Source organism: Artemia sp. Qi Xiang Cuo, chromosome 9 (assembly GCF_049724085.1).
Source record: "Artemia sp. Qi Xiang Cuo chromosome 9, ASM4972408v1, whole genome shotgun sequence".
In the NCBI taxonomy this organism is placed as follows: domain Eukaryota; kingdom Metazoa; phylum Arthropoda; class Branchiopoda; order Anostraca; family Artemiidae; genus Artemia; species Artemia sp. Qi Xiang Cuo.
In genome coordinates, this window is record NC_142802.1 from 2802382 (window position 1) to 2812977 (window position 10596).

General features: G+C 35.1%; 1 protein-coding gene and 1 pseudogene across 1 annotated transcript in view; one reads left to right on the top strand and one right to left on the bottom strand.

Moving 5' to 3' along the window:
* Window positions 1–8770, bottom strand: part of LOC148948224 (heterogeneous nuclear ribonucleoprotein 87F-like) — a 59237-nt gene extending 50467 nt beyond the window's left edge. Inside the window, exon 1 of the mRNA XM_089094216.1 lies at window positions 8636–8770. The gene's annotated coding sequence lies outside the window, so the exon portion shown is untranslated. The remainder of the gene's footprint in view (window positions 1–8635) is intronic.
* Window positions 272–9306, top strand: LOC148948227 (uncharacterized; annotated as a pseudogene).
* Window positions 9307–10596: the final 1290 nt, after the last annotated feature.

Below are 10596 nucleotides of genomic sequence, written 5' to 3' on the forward strand. Positions count from 1 at the left end.
AAAAGATGGATTTGATCCCCCTGTCCCTTGTTCTCATTATGCAAGTTTAGCCCCCATCAAGAATTCCACTAGAATCCCTGACCGCACCTGTGATATAAAAAAAGTAAAGTGTAGAAACGGTACCTTCACAAATCGCTTTCGATTCCCTAAACTTTTGTTGAGCAACACTGAAAGCCTTAACTTTGAAAAACTCAATGAATTAGACACCCTTTCTAAAATATATAGATTAGATGTAATCGCTATTACTGAAGTTCAAGCTCAAAATTTGCACATGTTAAAGATTGACAATTTTTCTAAATTTATTAAACTCAGAACATAAAAACACACTCTGAGTAAGAAAGGTGGCAGAATTTTGTTCTTTATCCATAATGATATATATCCAAGTGAAATCCCAATTCCATGTCTTAATCCCTTTGATGAAGTTATGTGGGTGTGTGTTCGACCTAAAGTCTTGCCGCGTCCTTTTAATTTAATTGTCCTTTGTTGTTTTTATTACTCCCCTAATCAGAGATCCACTGACAAAATAAATTTTATCGAAAAATTACATGCAAGTGCTGACTTTGTACTATCAAAATACCCAAATGCATGAATTTTCCTGATTGGTGACGCAAACGATATAAGACTAGATTCTACATGTAATGCTTTTAATTTAAAACAGGTCGTTAATGTCCCTACTACAAAAGGCAATACTACTCTTGATTTAATTTGCACTAATCTTTCGATGTTTTACAAACCCGTCTCCACTTTGCCCCCTCTAGGCAGTAGTTACCACTTTAGCCTTTTCTTATCTCCGCTGGCTAAAGTTAAACAGTTGTGTTATATAAATGAAACCCCTTATATAACTCTCCCAGACTCAGGACTTTTCAATTTTTGCTCCTGGATTACTACTGAAAATTGGTCCACTGTGTATCAAACAAATGAGGTTGACTACATGGCTTTGTCCCTCCAAATTCTATTGAGGAGTAATTATGAATTCCACTTCCCTGAGAAAAAATTTAAAACGTGTTCTACAGATAATCCTCATGGTACTGATTAATTTAAAAAAATTATAATGAAAAAAAACAACTCTTCCCAATCAGGTCGTATCAGTGCGTATGGTGGTATAAGGAAGTTCCTAAAGAAAAAATTTAGAAATATAGCTCCTCATAATTTTAATAGTGAAGTCAAAGGCCCATGTGATTACAAAACCAAGCTCTCGTAGAGAAATTTAATAGAAATAGGTAAACAAAATTCTACCAACGTGGCTTTTCATTTCCCTGAACACCCTAATAAGACTGCCAACGATCTGAACTTGTACCTTGCTTCCATCGTGCAAAGTCTCCCCCCTTTCACTGGCTCAAGTCCAACTATTCCTCCCAATACTTCCTTCCCCTTTATTTCTCCCTCTGAGGTTATAAATAAAATTCTTAAGCTCAGAAAATCAAGTATTTGTCCCTTGGACATCTCAGTTTACTTATTTGAACCCTTTTTGGATAAAATTGCTAAGCGTTTCTCAAATATTTTCAACCACATCACAAAATTTGGTATATTCGCAAGTCGCTGGATACAAGGTTTTATAAAACCTGTCCCTAAAAAACGCGCCAGTCTGACTTTCGCTAACATTCGCCCCATTACGCTCACTTCTGTTTTTTCGAAACTTTATGAAGGTTTCCTCTGTGACTGGCTTAAGGATAAAATTTGTCCCCGTATTGACACCCGGCAGTTTGGTAACTTAAAGAAAACTTCCAGCACCCATTACCTTGTGCACTTAATGCATACCATCGTAAATAACCTTGATAAACCAAATGTTTGGCTGAACCTTGTATAGGTTGATCTACAAAAAGCTTTCAACCTGATTGACTATACCACCCTAATTCGTTCACTCCTAGTTAACTTTAAACTTGATCCTTTGTTAGTAAATATTGTTATATTGTTTCTTTCAAATAGATCCCAAGTTGTTAAATACAAAAATATTTTCTCTAAACCCCTCCCTATATATTGTGGAATTCTTCAAGGCACCTCATTGGAACCACATTTACTTCTGGTCATGATTAACAAAACTGGTAAGGAATTCCCCCAAAGCTGGAAATACGTGGATGACTTGACGATCCTCGAAGTATGTCACAGAAACATTAAAAGTGACCCCCTTGAAATTCTATCCCATATTTCGGATGAAGCTAAGAACCTAAATATGAAAGTAAATTCCACTAAATCAAATATAATGACAATAAATTTCTTGAAATCTATTCCCGCCTTCCTTGACCCTATCCCCCAAAATATTTCTGTGTCTTCCTTTAAATTACTTGGGGTTACAATTTCCTCTAATTTAAAGTGGGATATCCATGTGAAAGATACTGTCCGTACAGCTAATGCGTCCATGTCTCTCCTTAAGCTCTTGAATAAATTTAACATCCCCCCATCCCATTCTTTAAGGATTTATACCTCCTTTGTCCGCCCGCATCTTGAATATGCTTGTCCAGTTTGGCATCCTGGCATCTCCCGTGATGAATCAGATAAAATTGAATCTATTCAAAAAAGAGCCCAAAGAATAATTTTTAAAGAAACTTTGGTACCATATTCACTCCTTCTAAAAAAGGCCAAGCTGGAAACTCTTGAGCCCAGGAGAGGAATGCTGTGCCTCCATTTTGCAAAAAATGCAATAATAAACCCTCGCATGGAAAACATTTTCCCCAAAAGACACTCCCAATCCAGACACCGCCTGCCCCGTACTGTTTCTGAACCCATCCCTATCTTGTCCCCCATCTGTTGTTTAACCTCCAGATATAAAAAAACCTTTGTCCTCTTTATTACTGATCAAATAAACCACTAGTTTTTTTTTTTTTTTTTTTTTTTTTTACTGGTGATACCCATGCTGGTGTCCGTTTGGCTCTTCCGTTTCCTCCCCTTTTTATATATTCTCTTTTAAACCTTTTTAAGATTATTTTTTATCTCAATTTTTTTTGGTTTTGCTTTAATTTGTGCCTTTTTTAACTTTCTTACATTTGACACTTTTTGTTTTTTAGACTAATGAATGGCTTTGCCTTTCTGATATTGTTGTTTTCGGCATTATTTAGCCAGTTTTTTAGTTGTTGTGCTATTTCTATGTCTTTTTTTTATTATATGACCCCGAAATGCAAATTCGGCCCTTCGGGGCTTGTGATAGCCATTTTTTGAAATAGATATCTTATCTTATCATATGATGCTGACCTACAAATATAATAGTCAACCAAACAACACCTTCCTCATGAAACATGCAGGTCAACACAATACTAGAGGACACTTGCAGAAGCAAGCAAAGCAAAGAGTGAAGACCAGAATGTACAAAAACTTTTTTACCAAGTATATTTCCAACAACTGGAACAACCTACAAGACAAAACCATGACTGCATCCACTAGTGCCTCCTTTAGATCAAGACTTGACAAAGAATGGAACAAGCCATGAAAATATAAGTGGGACAGTCCCTCCCTCTTAGCTGTCAACTAATGCAACATCACTGGGTCCATAGCACAGTGACATGCCCATTACACCATAACGCAGCAGAACAGATCCAGCATGGACCTTATTTTGCTCTGAAGTGTAAATTAAGGTAATTGACAGATGAAGGACAGAACTAGTAGGAGAAACATCTTGGGATGCACAGGGAGAAATGGAGTTGAAAGAGTTGACATTTTTTTTAGGAATGCAAGTGTGAGGGGGTTTGGGGAGGGTCCAAATGGAGTGAAGTGATCTGTAAGGGTGTGTTGTCTTGACACATGCAAATTCCTGGTTTCTGTGCTTTACCCTTAGCAACTGCACCTTACCTAGTTTCTCTGCTTTACCCTTACCTGGTTTCTGTTACCCTTAAAAAGGTTGAGTTTTAAACCTACACCCCTCCCCAAAGGTGACACAAGAGCAAAATTACATGACTTAAATATCCTGTATAATTTAATACAGGATAAAACAGAACAAATGTATGTTTTGTTGCAATAAAATTACAACAAAACTGATAACAGCTAGCTTACTTCACAACAGATGTTTTGAAAAACTGAAGCACTATTCAAAATCCCCCAAAAAAAACCATAAAACACAAACATTACCATAGGCTTTAGACAGGTTACAGCTACAAGGGGGGGGGGGGGGGATAGTAGCCAAATTCTTATTTTTAGCAATATTTATCTTGACTTGAGCATCCATTTTCATTTTTCTTGTGTTAAAATTTAATTATTCATTAATATCTGTAATTTAATATTTATTTATGTCACCATCTGTTATCTTTATGCTTGATATGTTTATTTTAATTTCTGTTTGTTTATTGTCTTAATTCATTTAGAACTTTATTTCTGGTTGTCTAAAATTTTAATATGGGTGTTTACTCTTTGGTAAAAAAAAGCTCTTTTATAGATTTTTTTTAAATAGTATAACCAAAAAGTCTATCAGAGAAATCAAATGGTATATTACCTTTTTTATTTGGTTTCAGTTTTTTTTTTCATGCATGCCTTCCTTGCCTTATTCCTTACTATGGGATTATTTGCAAATGTTTTTTTCAGTACTCTTTAGACAGTCTCCAAACTTTTACACATAGCCAAGGGCCATATTTCGCTTGATAAGAGGGAGGGGGTGAGGCTAATGAACCAGATATAGCCCTATACTATCTTCATAAATTTGTGCATTTTTAATTGACTTTATCTAACACTATCAACCCACACACAAGATAAGAAAACATTTGTTTATGCCCTATGGCCAACATTTTTTTAAAGAAACTTTTACACATAGCCAAGGGCCATATTTCGCTTGATAAGAGGGAAGGGGTGAGTCTAATAAACCAGATATGGCCCTATATTATCTTCAGAAGTTTGTGTTTTTTTAATTGACTTTATCTAACACTATAAACCCACACAAGATAAGCAAACTTCTGTTTATGCCCTATGGCCAACATTTTTTTTGAAGAAATCAGCTCAAAATATAAACTGCTAGCTCTCTTTGATCCATTTATACATCTAGACCAGGTACTTTATTCTAAAATGTCAAAAAAAAAATTTGGAAATTATTTCTGTTTGAATTATTTATATGAATAAAAAGCAAGAATACAAAAAAAAGGTATCAAGTAAAGAATTTACTTTTAGGCTAGCTAAAGTATGTGAATAGCCTTTATATAAATTTATGCAACAATTGTATGGCTTAAAATTCTACTTAAATAGCAGGAATTGCATTTTGAAGGCTAAAACCAGAAACAAAAAAAAAACTGAAAATCAAGGTAAAATGTTGTTTTGTCAAAATTCCAATCCTGTCAAATAGATAGATTTCACAAATTTAAAGATGAGAAGAGAGTTAACATGGAAGCTTGACAACAACTTCTCAGAGCATGTGTTTGGCCCTGGATTTGTTACTGAGTTTCATTTTCCTAACCTAACCCCTTTCCAAGATAGAGTAAGATACCCAGTAGTTGGCCAGGTAGTCCAATCTTTAATAGCTACATCATTGTAAATTTCTATTATACCACCTGGATATTGGATTGTTTCACCATCAGATGTACCAAAATCTTTTTAACAAGTATGTGATTAGCTAAAACAGTTTAACCATACACAACACTTGCAATTTCACTCATATTGATAGACAACAGTAGAACCTAATCTTGGCCACACATTTAAAGCTTGGGCCTAATCTTAGAAAATGCTGTTTAATCTGTAACACAGGATCTTAAAGTTTGAACAACATATCCTTTTGACAGACACAGTCAACCTTGGATGGAGTTAATCTAAGACAAGTGCTGTGAAACATAATGATTAATTTATATATACTAGAGTATAGAGCTAAATTTTGCCTTACATTGAAATTTTGAAAGACCAGATGTTTCCCAAGATTATAGTCAGTCAATACAAACTAGTCTAGCCTAGTCTTTGTTTAGCCAATCCAAATTGGTCCTGGTCTAGTGGACTAATCATTAGCCAATCACAACTATCTAGCCACATGCACATTATGTCCAAGATTATGAGCCTACTGTCTATGTATTAGAAAGACAATTTTGAATCAGAATATCTGGGAGGTCTTGCCCAAGTGAACAGTAGGCTAACTAAATTCCGAGTTTCTCTGCTTTTTGCTATCTTGGAAGTGGTTAGGCTAGAAAAATAAAACTTCCAGAGATGTATTGGGTAAAATTCTACTTTAGCTACTTTTGGCTATCTTGGAATGGAGTTAGGTTAGGAAAATGAAACTTTCAAGGATGGGTCTACAGGCTAAAGTATATTGAAGCACTAACCTCCACTCCTCCTTCTAGAGGTTGTGAATTTTGTCTACATGACAGGTCTATTGCCCATTGAAATTTTGACAAAACAACATTTTACCTTAATTTTCAGTTATCAGTTTCTTTTTCACTGGCTTTAGTTTTGAAAATGCAATTCCTGCTATTTGAGTAGAATTTTAAGTCATAGGCCTATCAATATTTTTTGTTTTTGTTTTTTTTTTAATTTAGGAAATGTATTTGTATTTATTTAAAACCTTATAAATTGGGATTGAGCAAAGTTGTGAAGCTGAAAACAAATTTTTTGTACTTCATTTAAGCAGAAGATCTAATTTGCCAACTTTCACTTTTATAACATACAGATTGGTAAATATTTACCAAATCATATTATTGAGTTACAACTAAAGTGAATATAGAACTTGATGCCCTTTTTTATGCTCTTTACAAATATAATAATCATTTTTTGGGGAAATGAATTTTAGCCCCCACCATGGGCGTAGGGGGGGGGGGCAGCTGCCCCCCTAGACCTTCAAATTTACATTAGATATGGCTGAAAAAGCAGATGGTTTGGAAAAAGCAGATGGTTTGAAAAAAGCAGTTGATAAAACTCCATCACACTATCACCTGCCCCCCCCTAGACAATATGCTGCCTACGCCCATGGCCCCCACCCCTATATATACCAATTCAGAGTGTATATTTGCACATTAGAGGGGTGGGGTAATTTTATTTCTGATGTAAATAATAGGTAAGTTTAAACTTTTCCCCCACCTCCCTAATGTGCAAATATATACCCAGAATTGGTATATATAGGAGTGGGGACTAAAATTAATTTCTGAAAAAATGATTATTATATTTGTAAAGAGCATTAAAAAAGGCATTGAGTGGTATATTCACTTTAGTCATAACTCAAAAATATGATTTGGTAAATATTTACCCACAGATTTTTAAAGGTCATCAAAGGTCAGGGCCCTCTAGAGGGAGAAGCAGTGTAGGTACATACCATACTTCAAAATACCTTCCCAGGACATACTTTGGTAAATTTTTTGTTGTTCATATTATTGACTTGTAAATAAAGTAAACATACCACTCAATGCCCTTTTTATGCTCTTTCTAAATATAATGATCATTTTTGTCAGAAATGAATTTTACCTCCACACCTATAAATATGAATTGGAAAGAGCATAAAAAAGGCATCAAGTGGTATGTTTACTTTATTCATAAGTCAATAATATGAACAACAAAAAATTTATCCATACTTTAGCCTGTAGACACCCCTGAAAGTTTCATTTTTCTAACCTAACCCCTTTCCAAGATGGTTAAAAGCAGCTAAAGTAGAATTTTACCATGAATTGAGGGTCAGAAACATACTCTGGGAAGATATTGTGGTCAATATATACCAAATCATATTACTGAGTTAGGACTAAAGTGAATACACCATTCGATGCCTTTTTTTATGCTGATTATGAATATAATAAGCATTTCTATCAGAAATGAATTTCAGCCCCCCCACCCTATATATGCCAATTCAGGGTTAGGTTAGGTTGGGTATAGCCTATATGAGGGGGGGGCTGAAATTCATTTCCAATAGAAATGCTTATTATATTTGTAATCAGCATAAAAAAAGGCATCAAATGGTGTATTCACTTTATCTGAAACTCAATAATATGATTTGGTATATATTGACCAATATTGCCAACTAGCCAACTATTTAAGGTAATTTTTTTGTTATTCATATTATTGACTTACAAATAAAGTAGGCTAAACATACCACTCACTGTCTTTTTTATGCTCTTTCCAAATATAATAATCATTTTTGTCAGAAATGAATTTTACCCCCACTCATAGGCTAGGCTATATATACCAATTCAGGATATAGGCTATATTTGCACATTAGGGGGGTGGGGTAAATTTTATTTCTGATTTAAATGAGAGGTAAGTTAAAAGTTTCCCCCCTCCCACCTCTTTAATGCACAAATAAATACCCTGAATTGATATGGACCTATATAGGGGTGGGGGTAAAATTGATTTCCAACAAAAATGATTAGCCTATTATATTTAGAAAGAGCATAAAAAAGGGCATCAAGTAGTATGTTTACTTTATTTGTAAATCAGTAATATGAAAAACGAAAAATTTACCCTATTTAAACCCTCTTCTAATTTTTATGTTTTAGAAATTGACCTACCTGACAGGTCTAGCCTAGACCTATACCTATTGGAATTTAGCAAAAAAAACAACATATTGACCACATCAAGCATCAGGCAGTTTCATGAAGAATAGGCCTATATAGTTTAGGAGGGGTTGCGTGATGATAAAGTAAAGCAAAGCACATCTGTGAATGATATAAATAAGCATTTTTTTTAAAGAAGGCATTTCAAAATTTTTTGGCTTTCCCTCAAAATAGGAAAAACCTCTAAATCCATCTTATTTTTCTCTAACCTCAATTTTTCTCAGAAAATCGTTATTTTGTTCTATAGATAAGAACCCTTATAATAGGCTATTTCTAAGTCCTGAGAATTGAATCTGAATATGAGAGTGATGAATATGACCAGAATTGTACTAAGTCTGTAAGCCAGTTCTTCCCCTTTGTTCCTATCAGATCGACATTCCATCTGTATAAAAATCCTGAGAATTCCGCACCCAACCACAGAAAGTCGACTTTTACAGAACCTGACTTTACGACACCAAGCTGGTCCAAAATCTAGGAAATTTCCGACTCCAATTAAAAAATTGGATCTCTAAAAAATCTGACTATATTTCGTTGCCTAGGAATTTTTTTTTCTTTACACGAGACAGGCTTTACACTTGTCTGTCCTAGGGCTACTCCTCCCTCAATGGTAACATAAATATCTTAGCCATTAAAAAAAAATCGCACCTTATTCACCCTCAATCATGGGACACATGTCACTTTCTTTTCATGTTAGACTAGTAGACTTGGCCTGCTTAATTGAGGCAAGGGTCAAACTATTGAACGAATTCTATAATATGTTTTAACGTCTTTGAAGGTAGAAAAGAACCACTCCATAACAACGTTCGGAAATAGTAGTCGGAATATACTAGACAATGCCGACTATGTTCGGGAGCCTCTGAGCAAGATCAAAAAGGAGTAAACTACGCAATTCTTCTACTATCTTCCTTCCATCCCAAGACGGTGCACTATATTTCAGTGGGATCTTTTACAGAAGACCAATTGCATCTATGTCCGAAGCATTCGTAGGGTCAAGGATTTCGCACAACGTAAACAGTTTGTCTTCAACTGTTTTTTCAATGGTTTGAATCGATGCTTGAATTGCTTCACTATCACCACATTAAACTTACGAGCACATTCATAGATGACCTTCACTTCATGGTCATCTGCTTTTATCTACGGATTTGACAGCAAGGTTCTAAGACTTGTCAGCTGCCATCCCCAAGTACACATCTTCAGCTGAAAGATATTCACTTGTTTTGATACGGTTGAGATTCAAAGGCAAGGTTAATTGAATGTATCTAGTCTTGACGAAATTCGTGGTCTGTTTTCACAGAAGTATCTTCACCTCCGATTTTATTTTGTGGAACGAAAGTTTTTCACTTCGGAAAGGATATTAAAATCTATAAACAGCTCCAGCACATAGGGATGGAGCTCAAGTTGACTCCGAAGCAATGGATTTTTAGGACTTGCAATGCCGTGTTATTTGCGTGAGTGGGATCCTCTGCTGCACCTCCCTGCCATCCCCAAGTACACATCTTCAGCTGGAAGGTATTCACTTGCTTTGACAAGGTTGAGATTCAAAGACGAGGTCAATCTAATGTATCTAGTCTTGATGAAATTCATGGTCAGTTTTCACAGAAGTATCTCCACTCCAACATTTTCTAATATGTACCAAATTAATAGTTATGTAAATATACCACCTTGGAAACGTTATCATTAAGTAAATAGGCGAGTTTCGTTGCTGACAAAATTTCAAAATGTACTATGCTTCCTGTTTCACCACGTGAATTAACGCGCCTGAAGGGTACAAGGAGAATAGTATAGAGAAAACAGATAATTCTAAAAATAGACTTAAGAAAAAAACATATGTTTGGGATTTATAATCTCCAGAAGGTAAATAGAAACACTCAGCGACTGAAATCCAAGGACACAATAAATAAGCGCAATTGTGGTCTCCAGAAGGTAAATAAAAATACTCAGCCACTGAAATCTAAGGACACAATGAATAAGCGCAATTATAACCGAAACAAAGGTTCGGCGATATGTCTTTCATAATGACAAAAGACAACCCGAGGCAAAAGTTAAAGGTCCAATAAAAAAATGTACTTTTAAAAAGGCGCCACTTCTAATTTAAGGTCGAGCTATACGTCATGACATCAAGAAAAGGCTCAAATTCTCTGTGTTTGGAAGACAAGCGACAGTGATAATT